The sequence below is a fragment of the Podarcis tiliguerta genome, assembly GCF_965153285.1.
Source record: "Podarcis tiliguerta genome assembly, chromosome: 1".
In the NCBI taxonomy this organism is placed as follows: Eukaryota; Metazoa; Chordata; class Lepidosauria; order Squamata; family Lacertidae; genus Podarcis; species Podarcis tiliguerta.
The window spans coordinates 123,139,067-123,156,806 of record NC_139534.1 but is presented as its reverse complement, the minus strand read 5'-3'; the positions used below and the strand labels follow the sequence as shown (position 1 = coordinate 123,156,806).

General features: G+C 44.9%; 1 protein-coding gene across 7 annotated transcripts in view; it reads left to right on the top strand.

The window, feature by feature from the left end:
- The window catches only part of LOC310677170 (SERTA domain-containing protein 2-like), a 26,472-nt gene continuing 8,732 nt past the window's right edge, over positions 1–17,740 (top strand). The window contains exons 1-6 of one of the 7 annotated variants that reach the window (XR_014510960.1): positions 32–431; positions 6,718–6,847; positions 8,403–9,462; positions 14,660–14,751; positions 15,020–15,092; positions 15,193–15,553. The gene's annotated coding sequence lies outside the window, so the exon portion shown is untranslated. The other 6 variants (XR_014510959.1, XR_014510962.1, XR_014510963.1 and 3 more) reach the window with 6 other exon arrangements.

Sequence of the window (17,740 nt, the reverse complement as noted above, 5' to 3'; positions counted from 1 at the left end):
CCGGACGAAGCGGACCCCCGCGAGCCCGGCAGCGAGTCAGAAATCGGTTGCCGGGCAGGGTGGGGCGTGGCCGGCCAATGGGCGAGAGGAGAGGTGCAGCGGTGGCGGTTGAAGGCGCTCGCGCAGGCGCGTCCGCGTTCTGTAGCAACGGCCAAGGAGGAGGAGGAGGAGCCACTGCTCTTGTTGTCGTCGCCGAGATCCGGCGGCGGCGGCGGCCGTGGAGGAGGGCAGGTGGGTGGCGCCTCCTCCTCCTCCGCCTTTTCCCCTCCCAGCGCGCAAGCAGTTGCCCGTCGCCAGCCCCTCTGAGGGAAGCCTGGCTGGCTGGCTGGCTGGCTCGGGAGCCGGCTGCGCGGTGCCCCCAGCTGAGGGAGAGCGGCCGGGGGTGGAGGGTCCCGGTCCTGGCCTCCGCCCTCCTTCAGGAGCCCCAGCAGGTGAGCGAGGCTGCTGCGGCTGAGGGGGAAGCGGTGGCAGCAGGAGGGCACGGCGTGGGGGGGGGGAGGAGAGAGGGAGGGTGAAGGCCTGAGGAGGGGGCGGCGGGGGAACCCGGGGGGGGGGCAGATATATATATATATATATTTGGGGGGTATATATGTATATATTGGGGGGGGGGGGTTAAAAAGGAGCCAGGGGAAATGGACTTCGGAAAGAGGGGGCAATTCTGGGGTGGGTTTTTCTTTTGCTGAGGTGGGGGCGAAGCCTCCTGACTGGGCTAACATAGAGGGCTGGATTGGGGCTGATGGTGGGGAAGAGTGGGGGATTTGGGGTGAGTGCGTAGGATCTACGTTGGGGAATGAAAGGGTTGCGGGTTGGGTGGGGGAAGGTGGCAGCTGCACACACACACAAATACACCCCCCCCCCAATTGTGGGGCTGGGGTGTGGAGGGAAGCAGGACACATATTGGGGATGGGGGGATCTGGTAGGAAGTGGCGGAAGAAACAAGAGTTTTGGGTGGGTGAGTGATGACTGGGAATTTGGGTTATAAATCGATAGGGAGGTTAATGTTGAGTTTTTTTTGGGGGGGGGCTGTTAAGACACGAAGGGTAGAGATGGGCGATGCAAGTGGAGTAGAAGGAATTTGGTCGTTAGGGTGCCCAAGGGGAGGATGGGGTGCTGGCTGGGGCTCAGGGTGTGTGTACCTAGATGTGTGGGGAAATTAGGGTCGTGGTGAGATGTGAACTGAGGAGTTGTGGGGCTGGCAGAGAAGATGAGGAGCTGCAGGCTTATGCCTCCTGGCTTGTCGAGGAGTCTTTCTAAATACAGCCCACTGTAGCTGCACCAGGGCATAAAAAGGAAAAGGACCCCTGACCAGTCCAGTCGTGGCCGACTCTGGGGTTGCGGTGCTCATCTTGCTTGGTTTGGGCTATTAGTGGTGCAGAATATATATATATATATATATATATATATATATATACAGTACTGTGTATAGAGAATGGGATGGCGGGAGAGCAATGGGGAGAAGGGAGGAGATGTTGCTTGTGAGACCTGTCTGGTGGGTGAACACTACTATTGGGGAATATCAGGAGCAAGTGGGAGGAGGAGAGGTGTTGGGAGCTGACTCAATACCTGGATAATTGGGAGGGGGAGAGGTTGCTTTTAGCAGATTCCCTGTTTGTGGTGGGTTAAGTGGCTGGTGCTCCTTAGACATGAGACTGTATTGGGAGGGGGGAGGTGAACATTATAGATCAGTAAGAAGTTAGGGGGTGGGGGGAGGTAGGGCATTGGGTAGGGGATTCTTGTGGAAAAGAGAAAACAGCAAGAGTTGAAAAACTTGTTCAGTTAGAGTCAGGGTAATACCTGGGTATGGGGAGATTCTGTATTTGAGCTAGCTGAATAAGGCTGAGATGAAAATTTGTGAGAAAAAGATGGGCTATCATTTTATTTACTTATAAAAGTATTTCTGTACTGCCAGTTCATACAATACTATGTGGTGGTTAATGCTGGTACATATGTTTAGAGAGATGTTCTGAGGAGGGGATAATAAGTGTTTGGCTGGGGATTGAATTGATTCGGTTTTGAGCAAAGTGTTAGAGGTAAATTGATTAGAATTTATGAGTGGTGCTGAGAGTGACAGCACAATATTGCACTGTTGAACAGAGGTCATAGGTTTGGGGTGGTGGTCATGGAAAATAAGATAATTGTGTATGGGGAAGGGAGGAATTTAGGAGAATCTGAGCAGGGTCTATTGTTCTAGAAGGAAGTGAGAGTCTAGATGGGTTATGTAAGAGTGCCAGTGTGGTATAGTGGCTAAAGGGCCAGAGTAGAAGCCTGATTCAAATCTCTATCCAGCAGTGAACATCACAGGATGATCTGGGGTCAGTCACTCTCAAACTAAAAAAAAAGACACCTCTCAAGTTTGTAGTGAGGATAAAATGGGAACTAGGTATACCACACTGAGCTCTTTGGCAGAATGGCAAAATATAAATGGTGATGAATGAATGTTCTTAAGAATTTGGGAGACAACGTTTGGAGGGGGTTGTGAGGGGCATATGGAGTGGTTGATGTTTATGGTAACTGACCTGATCTTGGGAATGAGCTGGGGATAAGGAGAAAGAAGATGCATGGAAGAGGAATCATTGGAATAATTTCATGTAGGACTTGAGAGGAGTTCACTCTGAGAAGTAGAAACTGGATGGTGGCAGGGGAGCTGTCTGTGAATGAAGGAGTATGTTGAAGAAGAGAATTGGGGGAGCAACTGGCACCTAGTTTTAAGAAATTAGGTCTGGCAGCTGCCTGCCTTGGATCAGGCTGGTTGAGTGTAGTCATTGAGCAAATCTAATAGGCATAGGGATGTGGGGTTGGTCACTGTGGCCAAAAGCAGTATTGGTTGGTTGATTATTATTTTTTTGTCTGAACTAGTGGGGAATGATTGGCCTCAGTTTTAAACAGGTGGCAAGAAGTTACAGGCTAGCTAGTGTGGTTGGTAGGACAAAAGAAACCAATTTGGTTTATGCTCTGGAAGGAAAGTGGATGTGGGTACAGGTAGTATGAGTGAAAGATTTTTAGGCACTAGTAAGAACAGGATATGGTTGATAGTGTGGAGGAAAATGAGTCTGAATTATCAAGTAAGCTTCATACAAAGGTGATCAGTTAGAAGCTACACAGAGTGTGGGAGCTACCGGTAATTGGAAGCTAAATACTGGTAAGGGACTGGTTGGGAATGATGAAATGCACAACTTGAAACAGAGTTGGGGCATTTAGGAATCCCTAATATTTTATCGTGGGACGCGGGTGGCACTGTGGGTAAAACCTCAGCGCCTAGGGCTTGCCGATTGCATGGTCGGCGGTTCGAATCCCCGCGGTGGGGTGAGCTCCCATCTTTCGGTCCCAGCTCCTGCCCACCTAGCAGTTCAAAACCACCCCTAAGTGCAAGTACATAAATAGGTACCGCTTTATAGCGGGAAGGTAAACGGCGTTTCCGTGTGCTGCGCGGGTGCTGCCTCGCCAGAGCAGCTTCATCACGCTGGCCACGTGACCCAGAAGTGTCTCCGGACAGCGCTGGCCCCCGGCCTCTTAAGTGAGATGAGCGCACAACCCTAGAGTCGGACACGACTGGCCCGTACGGGCAGGGGTACCTTTACCTTTTACCTTTAATATTTTTTCAGTTCTCGCAAGAATCAGGAAAAGGGGCATTTACTGGAGCAGAATCTTAGAGCTGAAGGGAGGGACATACAGAAGCTGAGTGTAGACTAGAAGGAAGAATTGGTTATTGGGTCCAGTTAATGCCTATGTTTGAGGAGGACGTGTAAGGATTGTGCTGCGCAGAAGAAAACACTATGTGAAATTGCAATTGTTGTGGTAGGAGCTGGATATAGTCAGAAGGATTAAGTTTGGGTGGAGCTTGTTCAAAACAGAGTACTCTCCTTCCCCCTCCCCCACCTTTGGAGGGCTAGAGATATAGAACTCATTCAGCCTGAGGCTGAATATTGGCTCCATGTGAGGCAGCCTGGGAAGGGAGCTATCATTTGGACTGCTCTTAAGTTAAGGGAGAGGCTTGGATATGAGGGGGCTGACTGTATGTCACTTAGTATGAGGAGGCATCCAGTGTGAAGGGGGAGAAATGTGTGATTGGAAGCAAGAAAGAGCAGGCTAGCTCAGGATTAGACATGTCCAAAGTGTAAGATTGATAGAGGATTTGAGAGTCTCCAAGGACTGCTTGGAATAAGAAGTATTCTTTTGGAAGGTGACAACAGAAGTACCATTTTATGGTAATAATAGGTCATATGGACCATATAGCTCAAGGCAGGGTTGGGGAGTTGACTATCTGTGTAGGGATTCCTCTTTGCCAAAAACAGTTTTTTTAGTAATTTAAAATGATTTTTTAACATTGCTGAGTTGTTAAGCTGGGTATAACTAGGTGCTAGGATAACACTGAGCCCTTATAGTGCTGGGTGAAACGTTTAGAGAGAAACTTCCTGTTAACACAGTTGTGAGTATTACAGTACTCCCACTCAGGAACTGGGGAGGCGTGAAAGAGTGCAATGAATTTGGGGCGGGGGCTGTTATTTGGCTGCATAGCTGAGGTATAGTGTTGCTCTCTGGAGAAGCTGCTTGGCAGCTTGGAGCAGAATTGGGATGAGGTTGTCTTTTTTGTTATAAATAGCCGCTGAAGGGAGAAAGAAGGAGACTGAAGGGAGAACTTCACCATCCAGCGAACACAAATGTTATTGCAAGCTCCTGTCTTGCTACTGTGGGAGGTTCAGGCAGCAGCTTCCAGGAAGTTCTGTCTGGTTTCTTTTTTGTGCACACTATGTGGAGGCTGCCTCCCTTGTGTCTTATTCTTATAGGAAATGAAATGCAAAGGGAGGAGAATCTCTCACTACTCTAGTACCTTATTTCAGAATTTATGAACACATAACTGCATTAATGCTTGCTTTAAAAGAATACTCTAATTGCAGCTAACACTAAAGTGCTTTATATCTGTGCCATGTGTCTTGAGACTTCCTGAATTTCCTATAAAGAGCTAGGCTTTGATCTGATCTTAATCATTTATGTCTCTCACCAGCTTTGCTAGTAGTAGACATGATCAGTCATTTCTATTCACAGGAGTCATGACATTTATAGGTCTGACTTTTAACATTAACATAACTCGGTAAAATAAGCTTCAAAATATAGAGGATAGCTCAGCAAGGCAAATACAGTGGTACCTCGGGTTACAGACACTTCAGGTTACAGATGCTTCAGGTTACAGACTCCGCTAACCCAGAAATAGTACCTCGGGTTAAGAACTTTGCTTCAGGATGAGAACAGAAATTGTGCGGCAGCGGCAGGAGGCCCCATTAGCTAAAGTGGTGCCTCAGGTTAAGAACAGTTTCAGGTTATGAATGGACCTCCAGAACGAATTAAGTTCTTAACCCGAGGTACCACTGTACAGTCAGCTTTGCCCATTCAGCTCTTATAACATGGTGTACAATATTTTGGGGTCAGCTCTTCATGCCTTTTGTGAGGATCCATGTGCAGGAAGCCATGGTCACCTCTTACCTATCTGGTACCAAGTACTTCAGTGTGGCACAGAGGGATTTTCTTGAGTGCTAGCTGTTATAAATTCAATACCATTTTAGGATTTCTGGAAATTGTGGTGTGGGGCTTGGCAGCAAACGATTCTGCAGTTTCCTCATTCGGTGGTTTCCTCATGTGAAGTCATCCGTGTTTCTTTTCTGTGTCTCTGTCTGCCTGTCTTTATAATTTTTCTAGACCGTAGTATAGTCTTGGTACAATTTTCATTTGGTCTGTCATTTCCACTCTCCTATGGAAAGAGAAAATCCAAGAGTCCACAGTTTAGGACTGACTACCTATTTTATTTATAAAAGTATTTGAATAACACAATCTCAAAAAATATCAGGGTGGTATCATATAGTAGTGAGCAGCCTTTTGAGTATTGTTGGCTGGATAATAAGCAAAATAGCAAGAGGAGTTGAGAGGGAGTGGAGTGGGGGAGCTGGACATTATGGAAGACCCAAAGTCTGCATCAGCAGCATGTCCATTTTTCTGTCTTCTCTGCCCCCCCCCCCACTCCTGTATTTTGCTTGACATCCAGCCTGTAAGAGAGTTTTGGAGAACTTGAAAATGGTGATAGTTTAATTGGTCCTAATAAAGGTATTACCCTACTGTGGCTTTTGATGATTTTTCTAAGGGACCAGCACAATTTCCTATGCTTTTTGAATGGGTGAATAGAAAACTACTAGTAAAATTTAATTGTCTGTTGAAGCTTTTAGTTTTTAGAGGCAGAATACTAATGGAAGTTTGTAGATTTCTCCTGGGGCCAATAGCCTTTGTTTCCTGGCATTCACCTGGGTGGTACAAGTGTGCACACAGCTACCATAGTGAAACACAGTACAGAGCTACCTAGGGTGCATGTGCAGCCAGTAGCCTTTTAAGACTTGAAGAAAGTAGTGAGCAACTTGTACAACTGCCATAGTCTTGTGTTGTGTAAACCTAATGCAGTACTATAGCAGCTGTGCACATCTTTGATGCCGCTACAGTTCCTTGGCTCAGAAAGATACATGGAATCACCCTTGTTGATGGGGATACATTTCACTTGATAGCTTTTGTGGGGAAGAAGATGCAGAACAATGGAGGCGCAATGGTGCGGCAGCCTCTGAGCAATTATATGCAAGTCTTACAAAAATCCATAAAGCAGTAAATTATAATTGGGCTGTTGCAGCTAATTATTTGTTACATAATACCATAACCAAATGATTCTCTAATTTTTTCTTGAAGTTGGATCACTTGACTGAAAAAGGATTACTTCAGCTGTTATCAAAGTTGTGCTTAACCTCTGCTTTGAATGAGCCCTCTTCACAACATATCTGGAACATTCTGGCCTGAATTCACTTTTTCATTTTCAAGGGTAAGATTTTCTATTTTTTTAAAAAAAAATTATATTTAAAAAGCACCTAGTTACTTGGGATTGTCTGACATCACAAGGGATCCATCTTTGCAAACTAAAGGATAGTTCAGATGTTGCAATAAACGGAAGTTGAAATTTAACCAGCTACTCTTTCACTAGGAGAGTAACTTATCTTCTCCTGCTAATGGCCCCAGAACAATACTCTCCCCCTACACTTTTTAATTCCTGCAAACACCAGTGTGAGTCAAGAGAAGGTGGGGAGTGGCTGAAAGCTATCCCTGAAACTAGCAGCATAAAAGAATTCCTCCAGTGTGACTATAAACCAAGAGGTAAGAGAGCAAGGGTTAATAACCAGCTTTTCCCAATTTGTAGCATTACCTGAATAGCTTTTACTTGTTTACCATTACGATTGCTAGGTTTTATGGCACAATAAAGATACAGAAGCTCTCCTTCAGACATTTTCAAATCTCTTCATTCTCGTTAGCCTTTTTTTTAAAAAAGGTTACATAGCACTAGCAGCGCTGTTTATTCCATTGTAGTGTTGCCTAAAGGCTTGGGAACATTTTAGACAAATTAAAAAAAAACAACCAACTGTGTACCAACTGGTTAAATATATTTTGGTTGATTTGAGGAACAATTCCATACTTCAGTTATGCTGGCTGTGAGATGACACATTTTGGCAAAAGCCCTGCTACAGTAGCAGGACATGAAATATACCACTGCTGTGACAGATAATATCAACAGAATGTTCTGCCAGTAAATATATGGTAGTGGGATGGGCAAAACAAAGTGGAGTAGTGAGCAGAGGCAATGCTGGGGGAGTAGTCTGTATTTATGCTGTATCCTGTACTCAGACCACGACTGTGCCCTTGTAATAATAATTTATTATTTATACTCCACCCATCTGGCTGGGTTTCCCCAGCCACTCTGGGCGGCTTCCAACAAAATGTTAAACTACAATGGTCTGTTAAACATGAAAAACTTCCCTAAACAGGGCTGCCTTCAGATGTCTTCTAAAAGTCTGGCTGTTCTTCTGTTTGACATCTGGTGGGATGGCATTCCACAGGGCGGGTGCCACTACCGAGAAGGCCCTCTGCCTGGTTCCCTGTAACTTGGCTTCTCACAGTGAGGGAACCGCCAGAAGGCCCTTGGCGCTGGACCTCAGTGTCCGGGCAGAATGATGGGGGTGGAGACGCTCCTTCAGGTATACTGGACTGAGGCTGTTTAGGGCTTTAAAGGTCAGCACCAACACTTTGAATTGTGCTCAGAAGCGTACCGGGAGCCAGTGTAGATCTTTCAAGACCGGTGTTATGTGGTCTCAGCGACACAGTCTTTGGGCAGATAGGGTCTCAGTCTGCGTACCAGATGGAGCTGGTAAGCAGCTGCCTTGGACACAGAATTGACCTGTGCCTCCATGGACAGCTGTGAGACCGAAATGACTCCCAGGCTGTGTACCTGTGTACCTTCAGGGCCACAGTTACCCCATTCAGGACCAGGGAGTTCTCCACACCTGCCCACCTCCTTTCCCCAAAACACGGTACTTCTGTCTTGTCAGGATTCAACCTGTCTGTTAGCTGCCATCCATCCTCCAGCTGCCTCCAGACACTCACACAGGACCTTCACCACCTTCACTGGTTCTGATTTGAAAGAGATGATCTCTCCCTGCGGCTGCATGTAGGTGTTGAAAAGCATGGGGGAGAGGACAGAACCCTGAGGCACCCCACAAGTGAGAGCCCAGGGGTCTGAACACTCACCCCCCAACACCGCTTTCTGAACATGGCCCAGGAGGAAGGAGCGGAACATCTGTATAACAGTGCCCCCAGCTCCCAGCCCCTCAAGACGGTCCAGAAGGATGTTATGGTCGATGGTATCAAAAGCCGCTGGGAGATCCAGCAGAACTAGGAAACAGCTCTCACCTTTGTCCCTAGCCTGCCGGAGATCATCGACCAGTGTGGCCAAGGCAGTTTCAGTCCCGTGATGAGGCCTGAATCCCGACTGGAAGGGATCCAAATGCTCCGTTTCTTCCAGGCATGCCTGGAGTTGTTCAGCAACCACTCGCTCAATCACCTTGCCCAAGAATGGAAGATTTGAGACTGGGCGATAGTTGGCCATATTGGCCAGGTCTAAAGATGTTTTTTTAAGAAGTGGTTTAATGACCGCCTCTTTCAGCAGGTCTGGGAAGGTTCCCTCACAGAGAGAAGCCCATTGCCCAGCCCTTCCCAGCTAGCTTTTATAAGCCAGGATGGGCAAGGATCAAGGAGACAGGTGGCTGGTTGACCATTTGGCTTTACACCACCACCATAACTGGAGCAATTGATCTCCTTCTCTACTAGTGGGGGACAAAGATAGCCATCAATGTTCAGTCCACTCACGTTGCTGCAACTGAGCATAAAATATGGTGTAACTTGGTGCCCAACTGCAGCACACCAGTATGGGGAGCCCACAACTTGGATATTAGAGCATGGGACCTATATCTCTCCAGCCCCATGTTGTACACACTATGGAGGGGGCACTTTAAATAAAATGGCAGCACTTCACAAAAAGCAGCCTGCCTGCAGAGCACTCAGTGGAGTTTGAGCACGTTGCAGTAATATTTCTGTCTAGAACCCCTACAGGTTAAGAGAGTCTGTGTACTGGTCCAGTAAGCGCTTCCGCTGCGCCACCAGCAACAGCTTTCTTTGCAGAGTATTAATTAAGTCCAGTGCAGAGATTCTTGTTGCAGTACAAGCTCCAAAGTCTCAGCAGCAAAAAAAATGACGACACAGGGAAGCCTGTCTTTCCAAAGACAGGTTTATTGCAGAAAGATAACAGAAACACCTCCGGAGCTTTCACACATTTTGCTTCACATCCAGCACGCCCCACAACAGCAGGCAGAGAAAAACAAACACTCTTTATATACTGAGCAACTTAACAACTTAACGAGCTTGACTACTTAAATTCACATGACATTGCTAATTTGCCAGCGTCTTAGGTTTCACACCCTAACACCCCCTCTCGCTGGCAATACAAAAACAAAAATTACTTCAGACCCATTTCTTCACAAAAGTTTTCATGCCGCTGAAACCCAAGCGGTTTTGTAAAACCATCAGCTTGATTTTCATGACTGGGACAGTAATTTAATTTAACAATTCCTGCTTTTACCGTTTGACAAACATTTTGAAAGCGGATATCCAAATGTTTTGTACGACCTTTAAACTGCCCATTTTGTGCTAACTTAAGACACGGTTGATTATCACCCCATACAGTGATTGGAGTGATGGCCTTTTCATACATCTCTTGTGCCAAGCATTTGTAAAATTCTAGATCTCTACATAACTCAGATAAGGCACAGAACTCAGCTTCTGTTGACGACAAAGCAATCAGGTTCTGTTTCTTGGATCTCCACCCAATCAGAGAGTTACCAAATTTTATTACACAGCCAGACACTGATTTTCTATCCTTTAAATTTGCCCAATCACTATCTGCCCAACACGTAATCTGTGCTTGTCCTTCCGAAGATAATTCAAGGCAAAAATCTTTGGTGTATTGTAAATATCTTAACACTCTTTGAATTCCTTTCCATGCATTTACACTAGGTTTTGGAGCTTCTCTGCTGAGTAAGTTAACAGCGTAAGCAATGTCTGGTCTACTCCATTGTGAAAGATGAAGTAAGCTTCCCAGTGCTGACTGAAAGATTTCAGCATGCTTGAATTCAGCACTATCCTTGAACTCATTGTCTTTTACAAAACCCATTTCCATTGGTGTTCTAACACCTGCACACTCCGTCATGCCAAACTTTTTCAACATTTGCAATATCTTGCCTTTTTGATTCAGTAGAAAACTGCCGTTTTTGGTCCTATCTATCTGAACACCAAGATAGACCTTCACATCACCAAGATTCTTAACTTTGAAGTGTTTATTTAACTCTTTGGCTAGTTTTTTTACTTGTTCTTGTGTCTTTGAAGTATAAATCAGGTCATCTACATAAACAAGCAAAGATTCTTGAGCATCTCCTGAACCTCTGAAATATAAGCAATTGTCAGCCTTGCTCCTGCTAAAACCAATGCCTACCAAAACGTCATTCAAACACTCATTCCAATTATGAGCAGATTGCTTGAGTCCATAAATAGATTTATGTAGTTTCCATACCTGATTTGATTTACTAACTTTCAATCCTGGCGGTAGCTCCATATAGAGCTCTTCAGCCAAGTCTGAATGAAGATAAGCTGTAGAGACATCAAATTGATTCACTTTAAACCCTTTCTGAGCAGCAACTGCTAATAGTGCCCGTAGGGTTTCACTCCTCGAAGTGGGTGCATAGACTTCGGAATAATGTAACCCCTTCCTTTGCGTAAAACCTCGAGCTACAAGTCTTGCTTTGTACTCTGGTTTCCCCATCGCTGTTGTCTTTAACCTGTACACCCACCTACAACTTACTGCCTTGGTACCTTCTGGCAGTTTGGTGATGGAAAACACACCCAGTTCTTTCATAGAATTCAACTCCTTTTGCATGGCCTCACGCCACCTACTGGCCTCCTCCTGGGGTAATTGCTCAACCTCCTCAAAACTTTCAGGTTCGCAATTTGCCAAACCAGCCCAAACACTAATAGCTTGGTACCTTTCAGGAGGTTTACCTTTGTTGGTACGCTTGGAACGCCTTAACAGTTCCTGCGATGTTCCTTCAGTTTCCCCCTCTGACTCAGAATTACTAGTCGTCACCTGTTTATCACTAGTAGTCACCTGTTTGTCACTAGTAGTTGAAGAACTTTCTGATTCTGACTTTACACGTCTCTCTTGCTGTACAGGTGAACTTTTAGAGCTAGAAGATTCTGACTTTACAGACTTGGGTGAACTAGACGATTTCTCACCCTCGTCCTCAGACTTAAATTCCTCAGCCTGTTCTGGAACTAATACCTGCCCTGGGGCCTGAGTTTCATTGTTACTGTTCACCACATCAAATAGTATGTCAGGATTTCCATGAATTTTATTCCAACCATCCTGTTCACAAAATTCTGCACTTCTGCTGATTGTGATTTTCGTTTGATTGCCTTCTACATTCACAAATCTCCAACCTTTTGTGTTTGCTTGATAACCACAGAAAAACATTTCTTTAGACCTAGGATCACCTTTCCTACGTTGTGCCCTAGGTACCAGCACATAAGCACGACATCCAAAAACTCTTAGATGATCAATTTTTGGTTTTTTTCCAAATAGCATGAAGTAAGGAGTGTTGCCTACTGTGCTATTGTACACTCTGTTAAAAGTATAATTCGCATACAGTGCAGCCTCAGCCCAAAAACGCTGTGGAAGTCCAGAATCAAACAGCAAAGCAGCAATGGCTTCCTGTAATGTTCGAAATTTTCTTTCGGCAACTGCATTCTCCTGTGGTGAATAGGGATTGGTAAGTCTATGAACTATACCTTTCCTTTTTAACCACGTCTCCAGCGTGTGGTTCACATATTCCCCACCACGATCTGATTGTATTTTACGTACCCTGGTGTCAAATTTACATTCGACTTCTTCAATCCAATCCATCAGGATGGAAGCTGCTTGTGATTTTTCTTTCAGAAAGAAAACCCAACTAGCTCTTGAAAAATCATCCACCAAAATTTGCATAAATCTCGCACCTCCAAGCGATTTGACTGGCATAGGGCCACACACATCTGTGTGCACAAGTTCAAAGGGTTTCTTGCTTACTCTATCAGATCTAGGATAGTTACATGTCTTAACCTTAGCATGTTTACAAGCACAACAATCCAGAAAATTTGGACAGGGTTTAATGTTACACTCCTCAGCTAAATCTGGCATCTTGCTTACATACTTAAAGCATATATGAGCTAACCTTCTGTGTAGTAGATGTACACAACCTGTATGAGGAGCCTTATTTACACACTTAGCTTGCGCTTCACCTGTTGAACATCTACCTGCTGCTAACTGCTCTTCATCCAAAACAAAAAGCCCATCCTCACAGGGAATTTTAACTAGCTCCTTCCCCTGTTTCGAAATGGTGCACACATCATTTTCAAACTCAACCTTAAAACCACTTTTTACCAGGCATGACACACTCAAAAGACCATTCTTCATTCCTGGAAGAACAAAAACAGGAAGGTTAGTTTGCAAACAGTTAACATAAATTGTGCCTTTAAGGTTCATTTCTCGTTTACTATTGTCTGCTATAGTCACGGTTTTTGCAACTGGCAATGTCTTGCAGTTCATCAAGCTGCCACTAGATGTCGCTGGAACTAAACTGTGACTTGCTCCACTGTCAATTATCCACTTCAAGGCTTGTTGGCTCTTTTTAGGACTCTGTTGTGCTGCCATTGCAGATAGTCCCTTATCAGCACCTGCTCCCCCTCTGGATCGTTGATTCTTGTAGTTCTCACGTCGTCTTCCCCTGTAGCTCCGGAAACTGGCCTTGGACTGTTGAAATTCCTGTTGCTTTTCTGGACACTTTGCTATCAAATGAAACCTGCTGCCACATCGAAAACATGGCTTGCTGGCCATAGCAGACACTTGTGAGGCTTCCTTACAGCTCTGCCTGCTAGTTCCCTCACGCTGGGAATTATCTGAACATCCAACCCTTGGGGTATATGAATTATCAATACGTTTTTGATGATGTTGATATTCTTGCTCACACAATCTACCAGTCACATAATTCATATTCAGCTGGTCCTCTGGCAAAACTTGTAAAGTTAGTACTAAGTTTTCAAACCCTGCATGCAGGCTGCTAAGCAGAGTATAAACTTTAATATTTTCAGGAAAAGTCACACCTAGAGATGACAGTCGGTTGAAATACTCAGCCATCTGTGACGTGTGTTCAACCACACTATCCCCTGGCTTCAGTTTCAACTCATACAAAGCACGTATAATGTTCACCTTCTCTCCGGGCGTGGCTCTATGGTGAATTCGCCTAAGAGCTTCCCAAATTTCAAATGCAGACCTTAAATTTTCCACATGAGGTAATTGGGAATCATCTATCGATACCATCAACATGCATCTAGCTTTAGTGTCCATTTTATCATGTTTCCTGTTCTGAGCATGTGCAGCAGCCTGTTGCTCTGCTGTGGCATCTGCTGCAACAGCCACAAACGGCTTTCGCCTCTGGACATAGTCAGCCCACACTTCTTTGGCTTCCAACCAGACTTGAGCCCTCTTAGACCACTGCACGTAATTAGCAGAGTTCAACTTTGTAAAGGGAACCTGGAAATTTTCCATTGCCATTCTTGGGGTCTGCTGCTACTCCCTCTGTGTGCCCTTGCTTCTCTTTCCCCTTGGGATTTGTTTTACTCACTTTTCAGACGCCTTTTGCAGCTCACTTATGCAGCTCTCTCAACTTTCTGCAGCCTCTCAGTTTCTTTAAGAGCTGGATTTACGACCAAGCCGGTCTTCTCTCATCCGAAAGCTGCTTTCACTTTCTCTGCACACAATACAGCTGTAGAAACGTAGAAGGATCCATAACCTAAGAGAGTCTGTGTACTGGTCCAGTAAGCGCTTCCGCTGCGCCACCAGCAACAGCTTTCTTTGCAGAGTATTAATTAAGTCCAGTGCAGAGATTCTTGTTGCAGTACAAGCTCCAAAGTCTCAGCAGCAAAAAAAATGACGACACAGGGAAGCCTGTCTTTCCAAAGACAGGTTTATTGCAGAAAGATAACAGAAACACCTCCGGAGCTTTCACACATTTTGCTTCACATCCAGCACGCCCCACAACAGCAGGCAGAGAAAAACAAACACTCTTTATATACTGAGCAACTTAACAACTTAACGAGCTTGACTACTTAAATTCACATGACATTGCTAATTTGCCAGCGTCTTAGGTTTCACACCCTAACACAGGTACCTTGCCATGGGACTTCACATGCAAACACTGCAACAGCAATTGCCATTCCACTCCAACTGGGAATACCAAGATAGAGTACCCAACACAGGTAAGCAAAGGAAAGGGGGAATCATGCTACATTGTCTTAATTGCTTAAACTGTCACCTATGCCCACACACTTTGCAATATGGGAATACTATGTCGTATCTAATCTGTATTTTTCTAATGTGTCCCTCACAACAATGGGAAGCCATTTCCCCTATAGACAAGGGTGGTACTCATTGCCACACACAAGTTATCTATTGACAAAGGCAAGGCACTGCACTTTAGCTATTACTGTTGTTGGTCATATACTCATGAGCACTCTTGTCTTGCAGGATCACAGCTCAGCTGCATGGAATAAATAAAGCTGTCACTATAGACACTGAGTTTCACTTCAATTCTAAATGGGTGTGTATATTCACAAGTACTGCACACACATTCAGGAACTATGTGCTCCAATTTCTGACTTTTCCTTATTGATTTCTGTGTCTTCTCTTACTTTCCACAGGACAGTCTCCCACGTACAGGATTCATCCCGCTCCCTGCTGTTTGCAGATCATTAGAGACATCCATCTCATGAGCAACAGCAATGACCAGACTCCTGGATTTCCTCTGTAAGGTTGTTACAATCTACTTGCCTCAGAGAGGCTCCTGCATCACTGTAAGCTGACATACAGTTATGCAACAAGTGAAGAAGCTTCTAGCTTGGAGCTGGTGCCATAAGCAACAGTGTACTTCCTACCCTAACTGTCTGTTGAGCCAATTTCCAAGACCCAGGAGCCCTACTGGATTGACACCCCTACACTTGAATTTTTCTCGTTCAGGATATCGTCTATTCTGGATGCTATTCAATAAAAGCTATGACTTTGTGATGAGTGGTGTTTTTTTGTTGCTACCGAGTAGGAGATAGGGATCACTTTGCCTTTCGTAGTATGACTGTGCTTCAGCTGACCTCAGAACATGACTCATGGGCATGAGCATTTGATGGGCTTTCAGGGGCAGTGGTCCTCTATCCACTGCTTACTGACTCTAGTCTGGACTACAAGAGGCACACAAATGGAATGACTGCTGCTGTCAGAGTGTATGAGGCAGTCTCCTGGTATGGCTGAGTGGTTAGGACAGTATTCTGTGTTGCTTGCAGTGTGGGTGCAAGTCTTTGGAGCTCCTCTCTTGCCCTTGACATGACTGGCTTTGGGAGGCATTCTCCCTTCTCCCCAGGGTGTCTTGAACATCCACCACCTGTTTCCCAACTTCTTGCCACTTGCAGTGAACCACTGGAAGTTGCTGCCTTCTGTGTCCGTGGCTGTACTTGTGTGTCCAGTGTCCTCTTTTTGATGGCTAGGCAAAGGGTGTTTTCTTCCATGGGTGTGTCTCTGTTGTCTTCAGTTCAGAGCTCCCTGTCAGCGAACTATGTACCTTCTTTTCCTCTGTGCATATGTATTGTGCCAGTATCTGTGGACATCCTTGGAACTGGCACTATTTATGCACTGGGTTCTCCGAGTGACTTAACATAAATACAAAACAAGATAATGAAAACTATTGCAGCAGGAAATAAAATAGTCATGAAAAAACTCAGTGCAGCACCAAAGTTACATATATCGTAACACTCCACAAATACCCCCAAAGATCTTTATTAAGACTCAATAGCCTGGGAAAAATCAGAGTCATTGGTAACTTTGTGACTGGGCGTGCTATGGAATCATTTTGTGTGTTGTGAAGTAGGGGTGTATTTTAGGGCCTTTCCTTACTATTGTGAGCTCATTGGCTGTTGCAGAGTGTAGACAACATGTGAGTATCATCTCTGGCACACTTCCCAATTGGGTGAGCCTCTATTTGTCCATAGAGCTAACCATTTGTTGTCCTCTACCACACTGCTAAAGTCTTTTCCGAATCATTTTTTAAACTCATCAGAGGTCCAGTTGTGATATTCACCAACTCACCGCCATTCCCTTTCCATTTGAGCCAATAGTGAAAATTATTCTTCACCACTTGCAAGGGGCTGAGTGGCTTGGGCATTTATGTGAGGCCCATTCAAAAGGTGGAAAACCTGATAGAAGATGCAACCATCCTCTTCCAAGACTTCTAGGACTCACCCATAGCTGTTCCAGAGACACTGGTTTGTTTTTAAGTCTCATTTAGAAATAACCTTTGGTCTCTCATTTCAGTAGGATCCCAAGAAGTGTTGGGTCTGACCCTGATGGCATAAAAGTACTGTAATAGTAGTTCTTAGTGTTAAACGTTCTTCTATGCACCTCTCACCTAAGGCTTCAAGGAAAACATCCTCCCTGCATATCTAGGACTTGTTAATTGTTTACCTGTGACTTGAAATAAATCTTTTGCATCTTTTGCTTCAGATGGGCTGTTTCCTGTTGAACTCAAGATCTTGTAAATAACTTCTGAGCACAGCATATTGAAAGGGACAAAGCATAGAAATGGCATTCTGTGTTTTGATTGTATCCCTGCACCATAGGCCAGAATAAGGAAACCTAAATGCTTATTGCTGCTACATTTAGTACCAATCATAGGTTTTCCAAACCAGTAACGTGGGCAACTTTCTTAAACCTACAACTAAATTTTTTTTAATAGGAGAAAATTATGGTTGAGCCACAAACTAGCCTATCCAGTAGTATGCACTTATTATTCATCCCTTGATACTGAAATGTGTCTGATCCATGCAGGTGTCTTTAGAAATTCTGAAGAAGGTGAGTGTTGGAGCTAGAGAGTAAGCTTCAACCAGAATTTTCCTCAGCCATTTTAAGCAAATATTTCAGTCTCCTTGGAACTTGCTAATACAGTGAGAATTCTGACCTACAGAATTGTTGTGGATAAGTGATCTAAAGTAGCAAATGGGAACCTGTGGCCCTCTAGAAGTTGGCTCCATTTCCACTCTTAGCCTCAGCAAGTATGACCAGTAGTCAGGCATGACAGGAGTTGTGTCCCTCCAGATGTTACTGGACAACAGCACCCAGATCTAATTCACCATATGACCTGAATAATGTAGTTCTGTTTCTGTGCCATCAATGAGGTGGATAAAGTAGGCTCCCGTAGTGTTATAA